The 20140-nt window shown below is 37.2% G+C and overlaps 1 protein-coding gene across 2 annotated transcripts in view; it reads left to right on the top strand.

Moving 5' to 3' along the window:
* LOC129765425 (F-box/WD repeat-containing protein 7) overlaps positions 1–20140 on the top strand; it is a 74687-nt gene that overhangs the window by 7048 nt on the left and 47499 nt on the right. Inside the window, exon 2 of one of the 2 annotated variants that reach the window (XM_055765748.1) lies at positions 7150–7271. The exons of the other annotated variant lie outside the window; for it this stretch is intronic. The gene's annotated coding sequence lies outside the window, so the exon portion shown is untranslated. The remainder of the gene's footprint in view (positions 1–7149; positions 7272–20140) is intronic. 2 annotated transcript variants of the gene reach the window in all.

Here is a 20140-nt window from a genome sequence, read left to right as displayed (position 1 = left end):
TCCATTCGAAACTTCCTACAAAATGTTGATTTGCACAATAATCACCCTATGCAAAGTATTAGCTCATTCAGACTTCATTTATTGGTGTCAAAAACGTTAAAATTTGAGTTTTTTAAAAACGAAAAATCACCGAAAATCGAGGTATTCAAAAAAAATTATGCCAAATGTCTTAAAATTACATTACTGGTAGAGATTTACAGCTATCTCGAAATTTTTTTTTGTCAAAAAAATATTCCCTGGCACTTGGTCGTTTTTCCGCCTGAAAAATCAATCAAAAATATACAAATGAAACACAAATTTCTGCATAACTCGATAACTAATCAATCAAATGGAGCCAAATTTAGCATGTGAAGGTTTTTGAATACGAGAAATGTTTCTATGATGGTATGACACTCCTCCCTCCTCTGAAATGGAGTGGGGTTCCGTAAATGTAATACACATATTTCAACCAAACATGACAATTGATTTTTTTTTTCAATGCGATAAAACGCACTCCTATATCGTCTTCTATATTTATAAATAAAAATGGATCACGGGATGTGTTGATAAGAGAAAAACTCGAGAAAGGAATTGTCCGAATTAGGGCTGTCTTCATTCTATCATATTTTCTGTATTGAACATTTATTCCATGTAACGGAGAAACATGTTATTCGCAAGTGGTTGAAAAATCTTGAACGAGGATTGTGTCTGAAAATAATCTGATAAAGGGTGTGTCACATCAAATTGCATCACGGAAAAAACGCTGTAGAAATTCGCCCAGTAGACCGATCCTTTTGAAAATTTTAGACAGTAAAATAAAAACTATTAAACAACTTTTGGCATTTTCTTCTTATTCATACTTCGAGCCCAAGCCCGTATGCTCGCACCTTCCTCTTTTCCCCGTCCATAAGGTTCTGTACAACGTCAGGTTGTAGTTTTTTTTTTTTTGAACAGAAATCCATTTTCTCTTGAAGTCCGCCTCCGATTTGACAACTTTTGTGTTCTTCCGGAGGGCCTGCTTCATAATCGCCCAATATTTCTCTATTGGGCGAAGCTCCGGCGCGTTGGGCGGGTTCATTTCCTTTGGCACGAAGATGACCCCGTTGGCTTCGTACCACTCCAACACGTCCTTTGAATAGTGGCACGAAGCGAAATCCGGCCAGAAGATGGTCGGGCCCTCGTGCTGCTTCAATAGTGGTAGTAAGCGCTTCTGTAGGCACTCCTTAAGGTAAACCTGCCCGTTTACCGTGCCGGTCATCACGAAGGGGGCGCTTCGCTTTCCGCAAGAGCAGATCGCTTGCCACACCATGTACTTTTTGGCAAACTTGGATAGTTTCTGCTTGCGAATCTCCTCCGGAACGCTGAATTTGTCCTCTGCGGAGAAGAACAACAGGCCCGGCAGCTGACGAAAGTCCGCTTTGACGTAGGTTTCGTCGTCCATTACCAGGCAATGCGGCTTCGTCAGCATTTCGGTGTACAGCTTCCGGGCTCGCGTCTTCCCCACCATGTTTTGCCTTTCGTCGCGGTTAGGAGCCTTCTGAACCTTGTATGTACGCAGGCCCTCCCGCTGCTTGGTCCGCTGGACGAATGAACTAAACAAATTCAGCTTATTGGCGACATCCCGGACCGAACTTCTCGGATCACGTCTAAACTGCTTAACTACGCGCTTGTGATCTTTTTCACTGACGGAGCATCCATTTTTGCCGTTCTTCACCTTCCGGTCGATGGTTAGGTTCTCGAAGTATCGTTTTAGTACTCTGCTGACCGTGGATTGGACGATTCCCAGCATCTTACCGATGTCCCGATTTGACAACTACGGATTCTCGAAATGAGTGCGCATAATTAATTCACGACGCTCTTTTTCGTTCGACGACATTTTTCCAAATTTACGAAAAATTTACAGTGAAGCATAGCCAACGTGATCTATACACTCTTATCTGATTATAAGCGAAAGCTGAAGATATAATTCCTAAAAATTAAATTTCTCCAGCGTTTTTTCCGTGATGAAATTTGGTGTGACACACCCTTTATAATAACGAGTTATGAACGCTCAAAAAAGGATCAACAGTCGAATGCGTTTTGCAGTAAATGCAATGTCCCTGAGGAGAAAGGTCATAAATTTTAGAAAGCAGACAAATAACTTTGGCTCTTTTCAGGAATTCAAACCTTTGGTTTTGTAAAACGCTGAGCATTATACAAAGATTATACAACGTATACAGTGTATAGAAGTGATTTAAAAAAAATCCCGAAATGTTAGGACTATACTCAACTGAAAAGCCCTTGCAGTTCATAACACAACCGAGGGGGGAATATCAAAACCATTATATTGCGATGAAAGCCATTCAAAAGCGTAGTACAACTAAATTTAATTTATATGTTGAGAGGACATAAATTAAACCCAAATTATTCTCCATCATGGCCCGAATTTTCCCACGAACAACAATCTACGGACAATCCCACAGATAAAATTTCAAGGGTGATATGACTTTATCAATTTACTAGTGTGTAATTATTTTAAGGATTCTCATACTACGCAATGTTCGCCGTCAATGAATCTCACGTCAGTTGGATGCATCGTAAACGAAACGCCTGGGGAAAAGGTACTCCACTTCGTCATGTGACCGTTACACCGTTTTAATGGGTTGATCAATTATTTTATCGCCGGTTTCATTGTGTCATGTTCCACTGTGCAATGAGAAGGATTATTACCTTCGATGTTGGATGCGTGAAGTAGTAAAACCCGAAGGCTTGAGGGACATTTTACAAAGAATGTAATCTTCATTTGGCCTTCTCTCGATTTTTTTTTGTTCAGAAAGTGGGTGATAACATACGCAAGAAAGAAGAAACAGGTACAGCAAAACTGCATCCCATATTATTTCTGCATGCACACATTTATCCATCAGGAAAAGAGTTCTCCTACTCCTCCCTTCGGATACTCTGATGCTGCATTCAGGGACATCAGAGTGCAGACGGTGAGGAGCATAATTACCAGCTCGACAGAGGTGAATGCGAAAACAGAAAGAAGCCAAGAAAAAAACGCAACGGTGAAGGCCGGACACTCCGGGTGGGAGATGGACGAATCAGATAAAAACGATAATGACATGTATTGTATGCACGCTACGCTGGCTGTGACCAGCTAGGGTCCCCTCATTGCACCGCGCTCGTCCTTTACGTACGTCCCAGTGGAAGAACAAAATCGACAGTGCCAAAGGATCGATCGAGCCAAGCGCTCGGTATCAAAAAGAAAAACACCACGAATGTGAGTACACGACAACGACGGTCAACAAGTAGCAACGCATCATCAATGGTGTGTAGCACAACCTTCGAAGATCTGGTTTTATTGGGACCAGTCTCCCGGGTTTCACGTGATAAACCACGCAGGAGTAAACTTTCACCTTCCCACGAACCGCGAACTATGCCCACTGGTTTTTGAAAGGCCATCTACATATGTCCTTACATAAGTCTCCGTCAACTTTCGAATATCAAATCGCGACATTCTTACGATAAGCTCGCAGGTCGGACATTGACGCCTAAGGATGCACCCAAGCGAAATGATCACTTGAAACAAAAAAGTCATTCGTGTTTTCCCAACTCCTAGCCTTAGTCTCGAGGAAAGGAAGACGAAATAACACAGGATGTAAGCGCATCAATCGAAGTAAATCTTCAGGACAAAAAAAAAAAAAGGAGAGAAAAAAAGGTTCGACAGGAGACTGAAACCTTCAGGGTGTATGTTTATTCCTGTGCTTTGCATAATGTGCCATCCCTCGGTGTATAATCCGGGTGAGTTTGTGTATGGGAAAAGTAAACAACAGAAGCCACGGCGCAGTAATGGGAGAAAATTTAGTGGATTCCTTGGATCAACAGGCATTTCTGGTGGATATGTCGCATGTCATCGGAAGAGCTAACCGCTTCAAACTTTCGACGAACGTGTTCTGATCAGCTGTGCTATGGCTGGGAGAACTTTGTAAGGTAGCACTGGGGAAAAAGCCGGAAGGCCCGGAAGCCAACAATTTGTGAAAGATGGAAGCAAAACGCAATGTAAGAAAACGGAATGGTTGCAGTAAAAGTAATAGCCGTTTCCTTGGGCAATTGTGAGAAAAATGTTGAAATGGCTGTGACCGTTTACTTGTTGTTCAAGATTCATATCCTTCTTTTCTGTCCCTCAGTACTATCATCGAGATACTGCAACAGTTAGAGCCTAGCTGATTGTTGCATAAAACGTTTGATTCAGCACCACGTGGGGGAAACCAATTATATGTACTGCGGCATTATTTTCTTTCTTTCTGAAAGCAATGCATTTAATTTCCATTTATCCCAATACGTCGGACCGCTATAATTCGGACGGATTTAGAAACCGCCGCTATCGGAAACGGTTTCTTTATTTTAGGTTCGAAAATGATAACGATAGCAGTACATAATGATGTCTAGATATGCAGTTACATAGCTGTGTATTGAATATTCCACTTTCTGCATTAGACGTTCAAGAAAAAAACTGTTAATGATACACTTTTGCGTTTCTTTGATCGTTTAAGTTATATGCTATTTCAGATGGATATGAATTATTCCCTGGCACCGTTTGTTCAATTTCGTACCACATTCTCAGCAATTATTGGGTGTGCAGCTTAATTTTGTTTTTTTGCGTGAAAAACATTTATTTGTATAATAAAATGAATGAATGTATTATTGAAAGTATTGGCCATCGCTGGTCACAACTTTTTTCAACAATTTACGGATTCCGACGCGAAAGAAGCGCTCATCTTCTGAAGTCAAGAATAAATCGAGACAATTTTTGATATCCTGTTCTGAAGTAAAGCGTATTCCCACACAAGGCGTTCTGCATCGATCGAAACAAATGGTAGTCGGGAGCAGGGTTGCCAACTATAATTTGAAAAAAATCAGGAAGAAGGAAAATAAAAATCAGGATAAATCAGGATAGCTCATATTGGGTTGTCCGAAAAGTTAATGTCGATTTCAGGGAAAACAAAAACATGATTTTCAATCAAAGCATTATAATTTAATTTTATATCTATAGTTCTGTTTCACAATCTTTCACCATCTTTCACACAGCTTAAATATTGTACCCTCCCAGAACATGTTTGCTTCCTCGTCGAAAACTGCTGCGAGCCATACATGTGAGGAACAGGTTGCTTGGTAGTAGCTCATAATACAGAATCTTCCTCCTGGCGATGACCGGATATGTAAAAGAATTAATAAGCATGGTATAAATCCTCGCCTAAGCGGAAATGCTTTCGCCTGACTTTTTGATCGTTTATTTTCCGAAAAACCTACAGCATCACTACAGTCAATTGCAGAGAAATCAATATTCAAATTTTCACAGAATTCATCATCCAGGCTTTGGAATAAATCTTTACTCAACAAATGAGGAAAGCATATCAGCAGTGGAAGACTTGTTGATTTTTTCCCAATTTTCATGATATTTAGTACGGTTATAGATATATTTACTATAGTCCCATCATTAAAGTTTATTCTACTTTGAATCAGACTAACAAATCACATATAAAACCTTTTTATATTAACTGTTGATTCGAAAATTTTCTCTTGAGTAATTTTACACTCTGAAACGTATTCCTACTTAAATAATTCTGGGGATACATCTACATACACATAATCTTCAATAAAGCAATGTTGTTCCTCAAACTTAATCTCGGTGTAATTTCGTAAATTCGTCAGACAAACTGATCTCATAAAATTTTCTAGCACTGCTTTGGGAAGCCACGAAACAATTGAGGGCAGAGATAAAAAAAAGTTAAATACACAGTTTAACTTAATAATATATACAAGTGCGAACCGGAGAATTATCATGAAAAAACCTTGGGATGGAAACCAGTATATTTATCACGAATAATGTAAAATGTACAAAAATCAGGAAAAATCAGGATCATTTCAGAAAAATCAGGATAAATTAAGTGTTCGTCAGGATATCAGGGAGCGTGCTAAAAAGTCAGGGAAATCCTGAAAAATCAGGAAGGTTGGCATCTCTGGTCGGGAGGGGCAAGGTGTAGGTTACAAGGCGGGTAAACCAGAATATCTCATCCGCTGTTTTCCAAATAGTTTTTAACTCAAACAGCAACATAAGGCCGAACGTTGTCATGATGGAATATTATCGACTCGAGTCTGGTCGCATAATCCGTACGTTTTTCGGAAATCACTGGTTTCAAATGGATCGTTTGTTGCCTGTAGTAGTCTTCATTGATCGTTTGGCCTGGTTTTAGCAGCTCATAGTCGATCACACTCTTTTAATCCCACCAAATACAGAGCATTACTTTGACACCGTGGATATTCGGCTTCCACTTACAAAATCGCTGTTCGACATTTATCGCTTTCCGTTCGTATAGAACATAATATCCTCGCTATTGGATGTGTCCTGCGACTCTGAGTCATTTAGAAATAGCTTGTCGGGTTACACTCAATGATTCTGCAAGCTCTGTTTGCGTTTGACACGAATCTTGAACGAATAATTCCTGTAGTTCTTCGTCTTCAAACTTTTTCGGTTGACCTGGACGCTTATTGTTTTTAACACTAAAAGCACCACTTTCAAATCGTCCAAACCATTCCTACCAAATCTATCCGATGGCGCAGATTCATCATAATTCGATACGCTACAGCTATAATGGGAACAGACCATCAAAACTTCCCGTAAATAGTGCTTATTTACAACGGAACTCGACATTCTCAACGCAGCAAAAATTGGACTTGAGGCACAAAACTTTTGTAACCAGAGATCGAAATGCTCGTCGATTTGAGACGAAGAACATCCATTTTCACCCACAGGGTAAAATAGCTGAGAATATAGGAGGCGAGAGAATATTATACGCCCACTTCGAAACGCAAAACCTATTTTTATTTTTCGATGAGTTATGATATCCGAAAAATGGCTTCGTTTTCAGTGACTCCTTGATGCCGATAATGGTTTTTCACTTCTACAGTACAGCTGAAAACACGCGGCAACATTCGCGTTGACGGCGGAATGGTGCTGACATCTGGATACGACATTAGTTTGTGTGAGGCCAAATATTCTATATCAGATTAGTCGGCCTTAAGGCAGTTTTAAATTACTAAAATTTGTATGAAATTTTTTCTTGGCGTTATTTACCTTCTAGAAGTACGTTGTTCTGACCCTAATTTAAACTATTTTCTATGGTTTTTCAGATATTCTCAGCAAAGCTCACCATCTTCTTATATATATAAAAATCTCGTGTCACGGTGTTTGTTACCGAACTCCTCCGAAACGGCTCGACCGTTTTTTTGAAATTATTCACAAAAAAAACTCGGTAAGCATGAGAATAGGTTGTAAACTATATACGATACCGATTACTAAATATTTAATACCGATTAGAGTGCCTCTATAAAGAAAAAAATCAGAATCCTTTTTTTATTTTGCTTTAAACAATACATATATCGACAATTTTAAACCCTCATACCCTATTTTAACCGCGATTTTAGTAGTTTTGTACAAGCAATATTCAAATAACTTAACCGTCGCTCGCTTTTCAAACAGAACGAATTTATTTGATTGTTAAAAGACAGATGGTGCTAGATCGAACTTTCATGCACACATTCGTAAGTAATCTAACTTCATCTAAAGCCAGGCGTATCGCCGGCGAGCTGGAAGAATTTTTGAATGAGCACCACGAATTATTGAAATACTTCGAATCGCCCTTGCTCGGTTTACAAAATGACAATCACGATATCTATTATCATCAATTCTGATAAAACATCTGTTGGAGAGCACGTGTCTAGATTCAGTGCGCAAGCGTTACTAAAATCATAGAAGGTGTCTGCACAATGACGCGCGAAATTGTGATTCGAAGAAAAAACAATAATCTGGAATTCATCGTTAACGCAAATCGTTCATCGTTCGTCTTCTAATCGTAGTATTACTTGCATCATTTTTAGTAGTATTTAGTTGAGATTTCTATACCGAACAACACACCTTGAATGTATTCCGAGTGGCAAGTTTTGGAATGTGTGTGACCACAATGCAGGTCAGAAGAAATATTTTTGACGAAAAATGCTCGACCATTCTCAAAGAACTAGATGAATATTGCACAAACATTAGACAACGTGATCCTGCCACAGGTACTCCATTCATTATGAACATCATTACTCATTTTGAAATAATATTTATGAATAGGTATATCATACGAATAAAATGGAGAAGTGTGCTCGATGGATTTTATGTATATAGTATAAAGTCATTATATGAAGTTATGAAGCTGTAAAAACAATTCAGAGTCCACATGTACGCGAAGGTAGAGAGCAAACGACTGCGATTCCTACGACCTAATCAACATAAGTGGCTTAAGAAAGAATACATTCATTTGGGAAACGCTATCATGAGCAACGTCGTAACAGCGTCAGAGTCAAAATTATCCGAACGGATTGCAATTTTGCATTCTGAAATTCATTCGACTCAAGTCCAATCGAGTTGTGCAAATGTGTCAACCTTGCGACGCAATTCAACATAGACAACATTGAGCTCCGTGTTCCATTTCTGTGAAGCGAAAATGCAAAATGGATATTCGGGAGACTAAACATGCTTTTTTTTAATGAAAGTTAATTCTACATTTGAAATGTGTTCGCTTTGAAAAATGCAACATGTTCTCTGCAATTGGGGGACAAATCTTGAACGAAAATTGTGTCTGACGATGTTTTTATGTTATGTATTTTCCTCCCACGAGACAGCATTTGAACGATATGAATATTGATTTTCTTAATTTAATTTTTTAACTTCACGAGTAAAATGTATTACTTTTTTTTTCTTTGTATGTTTACAACTGTTGAGAGATCAAACATATCAGTTACATTAATAAAATACATTGCATTATGAAACATCATACCAACTACCGTTGAAATCGTTTAATTCGTTCTTTTTATCGATCACATTCGTATAACTTTGTAGATCGTTGAAATATTCAAACACGCCTAAAATACATTAGTTATGTTTTATTTAACACCCAGAATATTTTCTAGAAATAATTTAAATGGCAAAATAACGTTTGCCGGGTCAGCTAGTTATAATATAAAATTATCTTTGGACACAATTTTTGTATGATATTTTTTCACTACTTGCAATAAAAAGTGATTTTAATTTACATGAAGTGCTAATTTGATTTGGGAAAAATAATTTTCATTCATAATTTTAATTTTAAAGGTGCGACATTTCCTCTGCAAACCCATATTGTTATGCCTACTCCCTCATTTCGTAATACGAAGCTCAATGCCGTCAACGCGGATTGGGTTTCATCGTGAAGTGAACATGAGATGGATTAATATTTGTACAATTCAGACGCTGTCCAAATGCAGATCGTTTGGACGCTGCTCTAACAGACTAATGTTGGTAAAGTTAGCTTTGATTTTTCGCTCCATATTTTCAGACGAAAAAGCATTCTCGTTGAACTTCCGAGATAGAGATTTTCCACATATCTTTCTCTCTGAAAAATAATTTTCGGTGAAAAGAAAGAGACGAAAATATGAACAATACACGGTTCGTCGAAAACTAGATTGATTGACTGAATATTTATCGCGCAGCCGAGCGAGAATTTCAATCTCTGCTTGTAACTTGTAAACAATATGTGGTTGACAGATACTGACAACTGACACTTCAAGATTCAGCAAAAATCAACGGAACGAATTAAGTTGCACTCCCATTATCACTTTTCTTAACTAGTAACGATTCCACAAAGTATTGAAATTTTTACGTCTTTCATTAAGAGTGCCAAATCAGAAAACAGGTCACGTTTTTATGAAGTAAAGTTAACGTTAATGACTATTTTTGCCGCAAACGGATTCTGGCTATTTATTTACCAAACGAATCGGAAATTCCCCAAGATTTGTTTGATATGCCACACATCACACTCTCCTGTTGTGTAAATAATTTAAATCAATGAAAACTAGGAGCATTTCCATTTTCCCATACACCTGTTTTTGTCATTTGTGAGCTTACTTACCCGGGCCGTCAATAACGAGCAACTTATCGACGAGTAGCGAAGAAGAATGTTTGTCTAGAGTATAAATATTGAATTTCGTTGAGGAAACTTTCAGTATCGTTCTATATTCGAAGCAATGAACATCGCTTGTTCTTTCTTGTTTCACGTCTTCACATGTTTCGTTTCGGATTGAGTTGTGGGCGCAACCAAATAACTCACTTGCTGATTAATCTGGCATTTTAATCATTGCATCAAACTAACGCCATTCGATTAAGGTTCTGAACTATACGATTGTGTGGGGAATTATCAAGCTAGGATATGATCGGCTCACCAAGAAAATAATTGTTCTGGAATTTTGTGTGTGATTTGGTTTCGCATGCCAGTAGTAAAACTCTCTCCACCAAGGATGACAGCCACGCATCATCGAATCCGGCATCATTAACAGGAAGGGCTTCAGTAGAGAAGAGAATAATGTCGTGTTGAAATGTTATGAGTTTTTTGGGTTCACGTATCACTCGCAAAACTGCACTCACCAAGGACGACATCTGCGCTAATTTTGATCATAATGAATCAACTCTTTTCGAGGTTATTAAAATTATCAAAAAGAGTTTATTTTATTTATTTCGTCATCAAGAAAATAAGTGATTTGCCAGTAAAAAAACTAAGGATGACAGTTGCGCTTATCTCGAGCATGAGAAAGTAATTTTTGTAATATCAACAAAAAGCGTTTCTTTAGAAAATACTTTTGAGAATTGAGAATGGTGAGAAGTGTTTATATATTTAGTAGTTTCAAGCCACCAATGTATGGCTCTCTATATAATGTATGGCTCTGTATGTAATGTGTATTGAACGCTTGTTTGGTGCTGGTTGGTTTGCGTTGCACGAATCGATGTCTAAAGGTGCGATTTCACTGAGGAAATACTGAATAACATGTAGCATGATATATGGAACTTGCAAGTAATGCGATTGCTGTTGTTTCCATGTGGTGCCGAAGAAAGATTGATGTATTTATGAGATATGGAATAGGCTGGCAGCGAAAATGGTCATGTCAAATTTCAAAAACCGACCACGTACAATTGGTTTATTGGCGCCCAAAAAAAAGACCTGTGCAAAATTTCACCTCAATCGGACATGATTTAGGGGTTCCTCAAAACGCTCAAAATTTTGATTTTTTGGCAACTCATCTTTACTTTGGTGAGTCCGTCGCTGAACCACTATGCGTTAAACTTGAAGAACTGGAAGAGATTCCTAATGGTTTGATATATAAAAGCATTCAATAATAAATTCAATTTTGACATGGGACTATGTCTTTGATTTCTGATTTCACCGGGCTTTAAAGTGATTACAACCACCTAGAAACAATGTTCCGGACAACGTGACGACGATGGAGAAAATGCTATTTTTATCTATAATATATTTCTGTAGTCATAGAGATATTTGGCTTAGGCTTATAGTTATGTTGATCTTAACTATTTAGACTTGTTTTTAAAAATGATACATGATGACTCTTTGTCTTCTAATGTATAATTGAATAAACAGAAGAAAAGGGTAGTAATGGCTTTAATGGTATTTTTGTGTACATTTTTGAACAGAATGTGGTGCCGAATGCTACCACGTTATTTCATCTAACCCGTTAAAGGATACAAGTTCATACAGGAAACTTTTTTTCAGGGCTTCCATTTGATGTATCAAAAGGGAAAAAATACAGATTTTGAACAATGAAATAACTCAATTCAAATGTAATTACCACACACAATCACAGTCCTATGTCAAGATCCCGTCCGTGCCCCTAGGCCCAGACCCATAAACTTTTTGAGTAGAAATTTTAACGGTGTATTTGAACTGTTATTTTTTGCTAAATTGGTCATTGATTTTCAAACAACTTATTCGCACATGATATTTTAATCAGAGATCTGAAATTTCAAGTGACATTTTAAAAAAAAAAAGAAGGTCAATGATTTGGTGACACCCTTTTAAAAAATCATTCGTAATTCATATTGGTTATTCAATAATTAAAATAGTCATATTTCCAGACCCAGTACTGCTCTAAATTTTTATTTAGATGTTTCCGTTCGTGATTTTGATATGTGTGATGTTTTTTTAAATTACTAACGCACACATTCAAATGAATATTAGAGTAGTGCAGGGGCTCAAAACTGAAAATAAATTCAATTCGAAATACCAAAATTCTTGAATTTTCGATGGATTTTTTTTTCATTTTTTCATCTTGAAGCTATCGAGAGAGGCGTGAAAAAACCTATTTCAACACGAAAACATTCGCAATCGAATATTTCATAATCCATATTGCTATACAATGTTAGGGAGTGTCCAAATCGATTGGTGCAAGAATCTCGTAAATTCATCATGAAAGAAGTGCTCGAAAATTTGCTTGACATGCCTTGGGATCATTTTTTTCAGTTTTTACCTATTTCTTGATGTTCTTATGATAGTTAATTCATGTCTGCAATATTGGGTTTTCATGAACATCATTAAAATTTAATATTACCTTCAAGATAAATCGTCCTCAAACCTTTGTAGGGATATGAGGTGGAACCATCATCATCATCATCAAAATTGTTCAATTTTCGACCAACATTTAATTATATCCTCAATATGTTTCCCAAAGGCGTACTCCTACGTCAAAAACTTTTGATTCGACAAGAGTATGCTGCTACGGAAAAACAAGGTTTTCGTTACAAATCAGACTATGAGCTTGCTATGCCTTAAGAACACACACACAAGGATCTTGTGAAGTTTTTGCCAGATGTCATGCAGCTGTCAGTGTAGCAGAGACGCACTTCAGCGGTAGCTTAACAACGGGATCGATTTCGTCGAAAAAAATCACAACCCGTGAAATCGTTAAATTCTAAGTCGTATATTAAGTGGGATTGAATCAGAATCCAATATACTGTCGGTCAAACTATACATAGTGTATGTCTGAAGATTATAAAAAGGCGAAAAACACGGTCTTCGCGCCAGATTAAGTCGTAATTTTGTATAATAAGGGACGAATTCCATGCCAACTCGTCTTAGGAGTTGGCAGCGTCATTCCAGATAGTAGTGAAATGTTGTGGGTTTAAAGACATGGATCATTTAAGCAATTTTGCATGCTTGAAATCTTCAAAAAAGAATCAGACCACTTTTTGAGCAGGACCAATTTTTTACGAAAATTTATAACTCGAAAACTATGATACATACAAAATTATAGATGAAGAAAGAAAAACAGGAAATTGTTTTAATTTTTATAAAAAAAAAATATTTAAAAAAATTGCTTAGAAAAAAATTATTTCAAAAATTAAAACTTATTTTTCTCAAAAACGTATTTGTTGAAATTCTAAAAAAATAGATATGGATAGCCCATACAATTTCCAACAAGTCACCCATACGTCGGAAGATGGTCACTTTAACAGAGAAAAAGTTTTTCGAACAACAACTTTTTCATGTTTTTCTTTGAAAAATTACTATTAACTCTTTGTGGTCGTTTGTCTGCTTTTAGCCACCACAGCGAGAAACCATGCTAATCTTATATTTTACTCAACCAACTATCAGGGTTGCCATAATACAATCTGTGTTTTTGGTCTGAAAAAATCTTTTCATCTTAGTTTTTTTTCTCAAAAAAACTTAATCTTAAAATCTTAAAAATTTATAAATCCAATTTTGAAGCATAAGTTTAGCTTTAGTATCATTGATTGGCATAGTTATTATTGATTATACGATAGTGATGGTATCCACGTAAAGCCACACAATAATGTAACGGTTGTAATGTACAAAAAATAAACATAATAAGGAAACAAAACTGGAGGACTGTCAACGCTTGATAAAGGAACATAAAGTATTATGAAGCTAATGGGCCGGTTCCGATATAATTTTTCATTGATATATTTATTATTCTTGACATATATTGTTAAAAAGAGTATGATAAAGTGTTCTGGTCTCCGAATTAATTTGAGTTAATTCGGTAGTTTCAGTTTGTTTTGTCCAATTCAACAATTGATAGCAAAACGTAGTTCAAAAAACAGTAAAATAGGTTTGGTCATCAAATCGTTTAAACAGTTCAAACTTCCTTTAATTTTTTGGTTTCGGCCGTAGTGGAATCTCTCTAAGTTATGTTTAACGATTTATTTCAGTGAGAGCCATTTTGTTTCGGGCAAATTCAGCGTTTTCAATGGTTTGAGCTTCAATACTTCCTGAATTGAGTTAATACCTTCTATTCGCTTTGAGTTGTGCGAAAAAATACTATAAATGTCTGGACCACAATGTCTTTTTCTAATTCGGACTAGATTGACTCTCTGGCGAGTTTTAGGGAAACGCCTTGCGATCTACACAAATATATGGAAAATTAGTAGCTCTATTTTCAACGCTATTTTAACATATTAGTTACACGAATTTCTTTAATAGCGTTGCAATAGATTGTTTGAGAGTGTACAAATTGATTGATGCAAGAACATCATGAATAAAGAAATCATCATCAAATGTCTGAGCTGAGCAAAATTTGACATCTTTTTATATTGAAAACGTATATTCTCGAAAACGTAATCCTGCGTCAAAACGTCTCGATCCTTTTTTCAGATATTTTGTTAAATATTAAAAAAACGCTGAAAGGAAATGAAATTCCGCATGAGTATGAGCGTGCTTTTGTTTTTTACATTGTCTGTGCTATGACAGCGATGACAGTGGATTAGTGTCGACGTCTGGTGGCGACTTCCAATTAGGGGCCATAATTTGGGTCCCAAACTTGTTAGTGTAATCTCTATCAAATAAGAAGACACGAAGCCACTTTCCCTTATATAGATAACACTAACCAAAAACGCAGACATTTGCATAAGAGTGTAGGATTTCATGCTACACATGATTGTCGAAAACAGATAATTTTCATTTAAACGGATTCAAAGACTATATCAATAAAATGGGTGAGATGGCAAAAAATGTTATTAACATCAAGCCGTAACTATTGCTGGAACGTACTTAAAAAAAATCTGTATATTCTGTATAAAAAAATAACCGAATAAAAAAATCGCATTAAAAAAAAATCGTGCAAAACTTCACCAGTAGCTTTTAAAAACCATGTTCGGTACATATTTTGAAAAAAAAACTCTTTTGTGCGGTAGATAGGGACCGCATAAAAAAAGTTTCCCCCAAGAAAATAACTCAAATCCACGCCGTTCACTGTTCAATTTCCTTTTGTTTCCCTGCTTTGCGATGGGCACTTTGCCTTTTCGGTTGCGCTTGGCAGTTTTGTGCTTTTAGTTGCATGTCGAAACGTGTTGCTGTTATAAATCATGTCATGCAAAAACATAGAAAAACTTAGAGCATTTGATGGGAGGAGGGACGCAAATATGCTTTTTCGCATTGAAATGCATATAAACCATCGTAAAAAACTAAATGGACGATAACTTCGTCAAATATGCTTTTTTCATATACCGCACAAAAAAAAATCGCACAAAAAAAAACCGCACAAGAACAGAAAATCGCACAAAAAAACCACACAAAACCAGGTTTTACTGTAGTCATCCAAACAAGACAACGCAACAGACTAGTTAGCAAACGTTTTTCTAGACTTCAATCCAGTCTCAAAGAAAGGGGGACGAATTATGCTGAACAATCCTGAGTACCTGATAAGTGTTAGTAAAAAAACAACACCCCTCGGAGTAACAATAATATGACGATCACAATTTCTGTTCATCATAGACATATTTCCCATCCGTATTTATGTGTGATCGCCAAATAAATATCAACACTCATGAACTCATAAAATAATTACGACAGCAACTCCCATTTTTTTCTGCAATTCCCTATTTCACCTATTTTTTTATTACCTGCGCAATCTTGGAAACAACATCACCCTAAGAATAATCTCATCACCTAGTTATGTGTGCACGATGCACACACACACGGTACTTATAATCGATCTCACCCGTCTTGGCTTTATGCCGACTGGCTGACATTGGCATTGTGTCGCATCTTGATTTGGTGTGTCTTTTTCGGGTTATGTTCCCAAAAGTAGCGCGTAGGGTCCTATGTTCCTAGCTGCTATGATTCGGTTATCTGTGCTCCTGTTATGATCGGCCCCGCTCGGGACTACGCGCGCTTAATTTATAACCTTGCTCTTGAGTATCACAGAGAGATAGAGTGAGAGAGAGAGAAAAACAATGTTTCGGGATGAAATCAGGAAACCCGTCCCAAAGTGTTTGCTTCGCTTCATCATCATTTTCGTGGGTATCGGATCTTATTGTCGTGGGAAATCGATTTATAAATCTGTGTGTAAAACAGATAAAATCGTCCAACCGATGCTATCGCAGAAGCTAGAAACCTTCGCTTGTTGCTGCTGCATCCTTCCGTCTTCTAGAATCTGGCTGGCGGTGGCGGCGGTGATGGTGACTGCTGACATTCGTGAGTGGCTGCGGCGGTTCTCACGGATTGCCAAGCGTGAGAATCATCTTCTCCGTGCAGCTTATCGAAATCGATTTAAACTTTGCAGTGAACACAATTTCAAAGCACAACACATCGCTCGATGTTTGCAGTGTGGGATGTGGGATTTGCCAAATCAAGTTGAGTGGTTCTCTGATGATCCTCTTCACGCATCACATGGCGGCGACATTCTAACAACATCAGACCGAGACGGAGACAGTACCGGTATTTTTTTCTTTTTTCCTCTATCGGCCTATCTTTGAAGTGAACGATTGAATTCCAGGAATGTGTTTTCTAAAAAGAATCGAAAAGCAGAAAAGAAGTGAATTAATAATGGAGCAGCAATGTGTTATCATTGCGAAGGTCGTATGGGATGGAATAGATAGAGGATAGACAGTAAAAAAAGCGATAGAAAGGAATTTTGCTGTTGCCAATCCGACCCAAATACATTTTTTTTTTGAAGCGCAAGGAATGTGAGACGATGATCGGTATCTTTACCTTCCTAAAAAACCCAATGGAACGATGGTGAAAGCAGTGACTGAACACTATAATTTTCTTTGTGGGCTCAACACAGATTAAATGTAGGGGAATTTGAACCGATAGCGTCTTCAAAATAATAAAAAAAAAAAAATCTGTAGTATGGGAACTAGGCGGTATATTTGGGTTGATTTAAAAAAAATGTTTTGAAATTTCTAGTACTGACCCAAATGAAATTCAATAGAAATATTCGAACGGATTCAAGCTAAGAAAGTAAAACAAGTGAGGAAATTATTCAAACGCAATGTAGATAATACAAAAAGGTTAATCAATCCTGATGCGAAATAATACTCTGTCAAACTGAGATCACCTTGAGTATTTATCATGGGTATCGTGAAAAGAGAATAATTGAATCAAAGTTTCAATAAATACTCGGAATACCGCTTATTCGCATTCAACATGGATCTAAAGGAATATTCATTCATACCGTGCTTTTTATAATAAAGGGCGGACTCGATAATATGCAGTTTTCGATTTCTTTTCACTGTATATAATCGAATCCTGTATATAATCGAGTTAAAAAAATATTTTTTCAAGTTAAAAATAGTTGGCAAAACTATTTTTAATCTGCTTCGGATTGTCCAATTTGGGTCAAATATATACCGTTTTGTTGGAAAATTTGTTGCCATTCTGAAGGCTTCATAATGTCTCTATCATAGATGTCTTGGTCCTTATTAGCAAAAACCATAGCAATAGATTTTTACAATCTTCTCTTGATCCCAATTTCTTATCACTCTGGAAATTTTCCAATGCGAGAAAAAGGTGATAATCGTTTGGTGCCAGGTTTCATACATGGTGGATGCATGAAAACACCCATGACTCTCGGAATTGTGTGGCCTTGCGTTGTCCACAACACCTCTTCTGTTGGCCAATTCTGAACGTTTCTGGTCAATCACTAGCTTCAAAAGGTCCATTTGTTGACAGCAGAGATCATAATTGAGTGGATTGGACTGAAAAAAAAATAGAAAAGAAATTAAATTACACGTATTTTACTATTGCAATATCGGCACCATAAACATCAATCACATTTTTCCTTAATTATAATGTTAATAACGTAGAAAACCGATTACTCGCGGTCGACTCGGGTTTAGAAGGGTGACATATTTTATTCAGGAAAAGGAGGGGATATGAGGATATGTTGACAATGTTCACACTCACACTCTCAATCACACTCAATTCTTAATCCTATCTTATATCTAATATGTATTTACATTTCATCTAATTCTTAAGGAGGGATCCGATCTCTCACAAAGGAAAAGGAAAAGGAGAAAATAAGGATATAAGGACAATCACACACGAAGATCGATAGCTTTAAGGAAAACATATATTTGGGACATGTAGTCAAGGTCTAACCGAGCCAACACGTCTCTCACCGGCACCATGGGCTGTCTTCCTCGGGCCCGAAGGGTGTCTTCTAAATTCGATCTGGCGACAAGATACAGCTCGCTCACCCAACAACGTGCTCGATGACGTGGTAACCTTGGCCACAAGCACAAAGATTGTTGTCGGCAAGATTGATACGAAAGAGTAGCGCGTCTAACGAACAGTAATTGGACATGAGTCGGGAGAAGGTATGTTCTCTTTGTTGACCTCCATTGTTAACACCCTGTAACTCACAACTGAATGGAACAAATAAAAAAAAGAAAAAGATTTTTTTTAGTTGGAAATGCCACCTTTACAACGAGCCTAAACTTGGAATTGTATGATCGATATAAAACGAAATATTGATCACTAGAGCCAGCAATCGAGAAAATAATGGATAACTTTTTCACCAATCTAATACATATATCTTTCGTTTTTTGAATATAAAAGAAGAATTTAATTTTTGATTCATCTCCTTAAAGTCATAAAATGCCTTTCTCATATAAAAAAACCCGAAATCTTTCAGAAGGTGACAGAGGATCATATTTGATGAAAAAATCCTCTTACGAGTATGTTCGAATTTCATACATAGTTCGACATAGTTATTGAACTTTTTCTTTGTTTGCCTTAAATTGACTCTAATTAAAAAAAATATGCTGCGTAAAACAATTTCATTTGAAAGATGAAAAAATTTTATACAGTATTTTATACAGTTGATGATACAGGAATCATCAACTAGAATCTACCAAAATCACGATTTTCACTTCAATGTACTCATAATAGCCAATTAACTTTCACTTTAAAGTTAATTTTCGCTTGAAATAAGTCGTATTTGAAGTAAAAAAAATGATTACAATTATTCAGTACAAATAATTGGCATTTGAATAGTGTCGAGCATGGCCCGAAATCTTCGAAGGTGAAAAATGAGGACCGACTCTACTCTCAGTAGCTTCGCTTCGACTAGAACTGCTTCGGCAGTCGCCGGCAACAAAAAGTGACTTGACTAGAAAATGAATTGACTAGCGTTGACTAGCGAGGATGACTGGTGAACTAGTCCAGTCAGTGGTTGTTTTAACTGACTCGACTAATGAATACAAATCTGCCTCTTCATTCAACTGACTTGAATCCACATTTCCATTTCCCCCTGACACTAATTCATACTCGCGTACGCAATATTATTTTTACGTGCATATAAAGAAGAACGAAAACATGATTTCTAATGCGAAACAGAAGTTACCCCATCAATGGACGATTTATTGTCTACCCATCGTGAACTCAAACCAACGAACTAAGACATTTATCAAGTATGCTATGAAGATCCTCGCGTTAGTATTAGTCAATAGCGTGTAGAATAGCGCAATAGGACAATTTGACTGGGAAGAATGATATGTTATAGTCGTGTTGGTAGAGGGAGATAGCGACTAAACGCCCGACTGGCTGTTTAGTCGTTTTGGCGGAGAGACTGCGCGAAGAGCCAAAAGTCATTACGAACTGAATACGGGTATAGTCAGTCAGATAGTCAGCTGACTATCCTCAATTGACTATGACTATGCAGAGCCCTGGTGTCGAGTGTCGAGAGCGGAGACCCTAGCTATTTATTTAATATTTATATTTTTTTTTTCTCTTATTTCTCTCTGCACCTGCTGCTTGATCTCGTCGATTTGCGTTTGGGAGAGCATGTTGTTGCGTACTATCGCTCTACGCCTCGCGTTCATCGCGTTCTGATCAAGCCTCCCGACGAACTCAGGATACGCTTCCTCGAACATTGTTAGTATTCGAGGGCGACCGCTCATGTCCGTCTCCAAAGCAGTGCAGATGTAATAGGCGCGGATCACGAATTCATTCATTTCGTGTGTCCACATGATCCGGCGCCTAGTGGTACCCACAAGTGTGGACGACTGTCG

Source organism: Toxorhynchites rutilus, chromosome 2 (genome assembly GCF_029784135.1).
Source record: "Toxorhynchites rutilus septentrionalis strain SRP chromosome 2, ASM2978413v1, whole genome shotgun sequence".
Lineage (NCBI taxonomy): Eukaryota > Metazoa > Arthropoda > Insecta > Diptera > Culicidae > Toxorhynchites > Toxorhynchites rutilus.
This window is presented reverse-complemented; position numbering and strand designations above follow the sequence as displayed.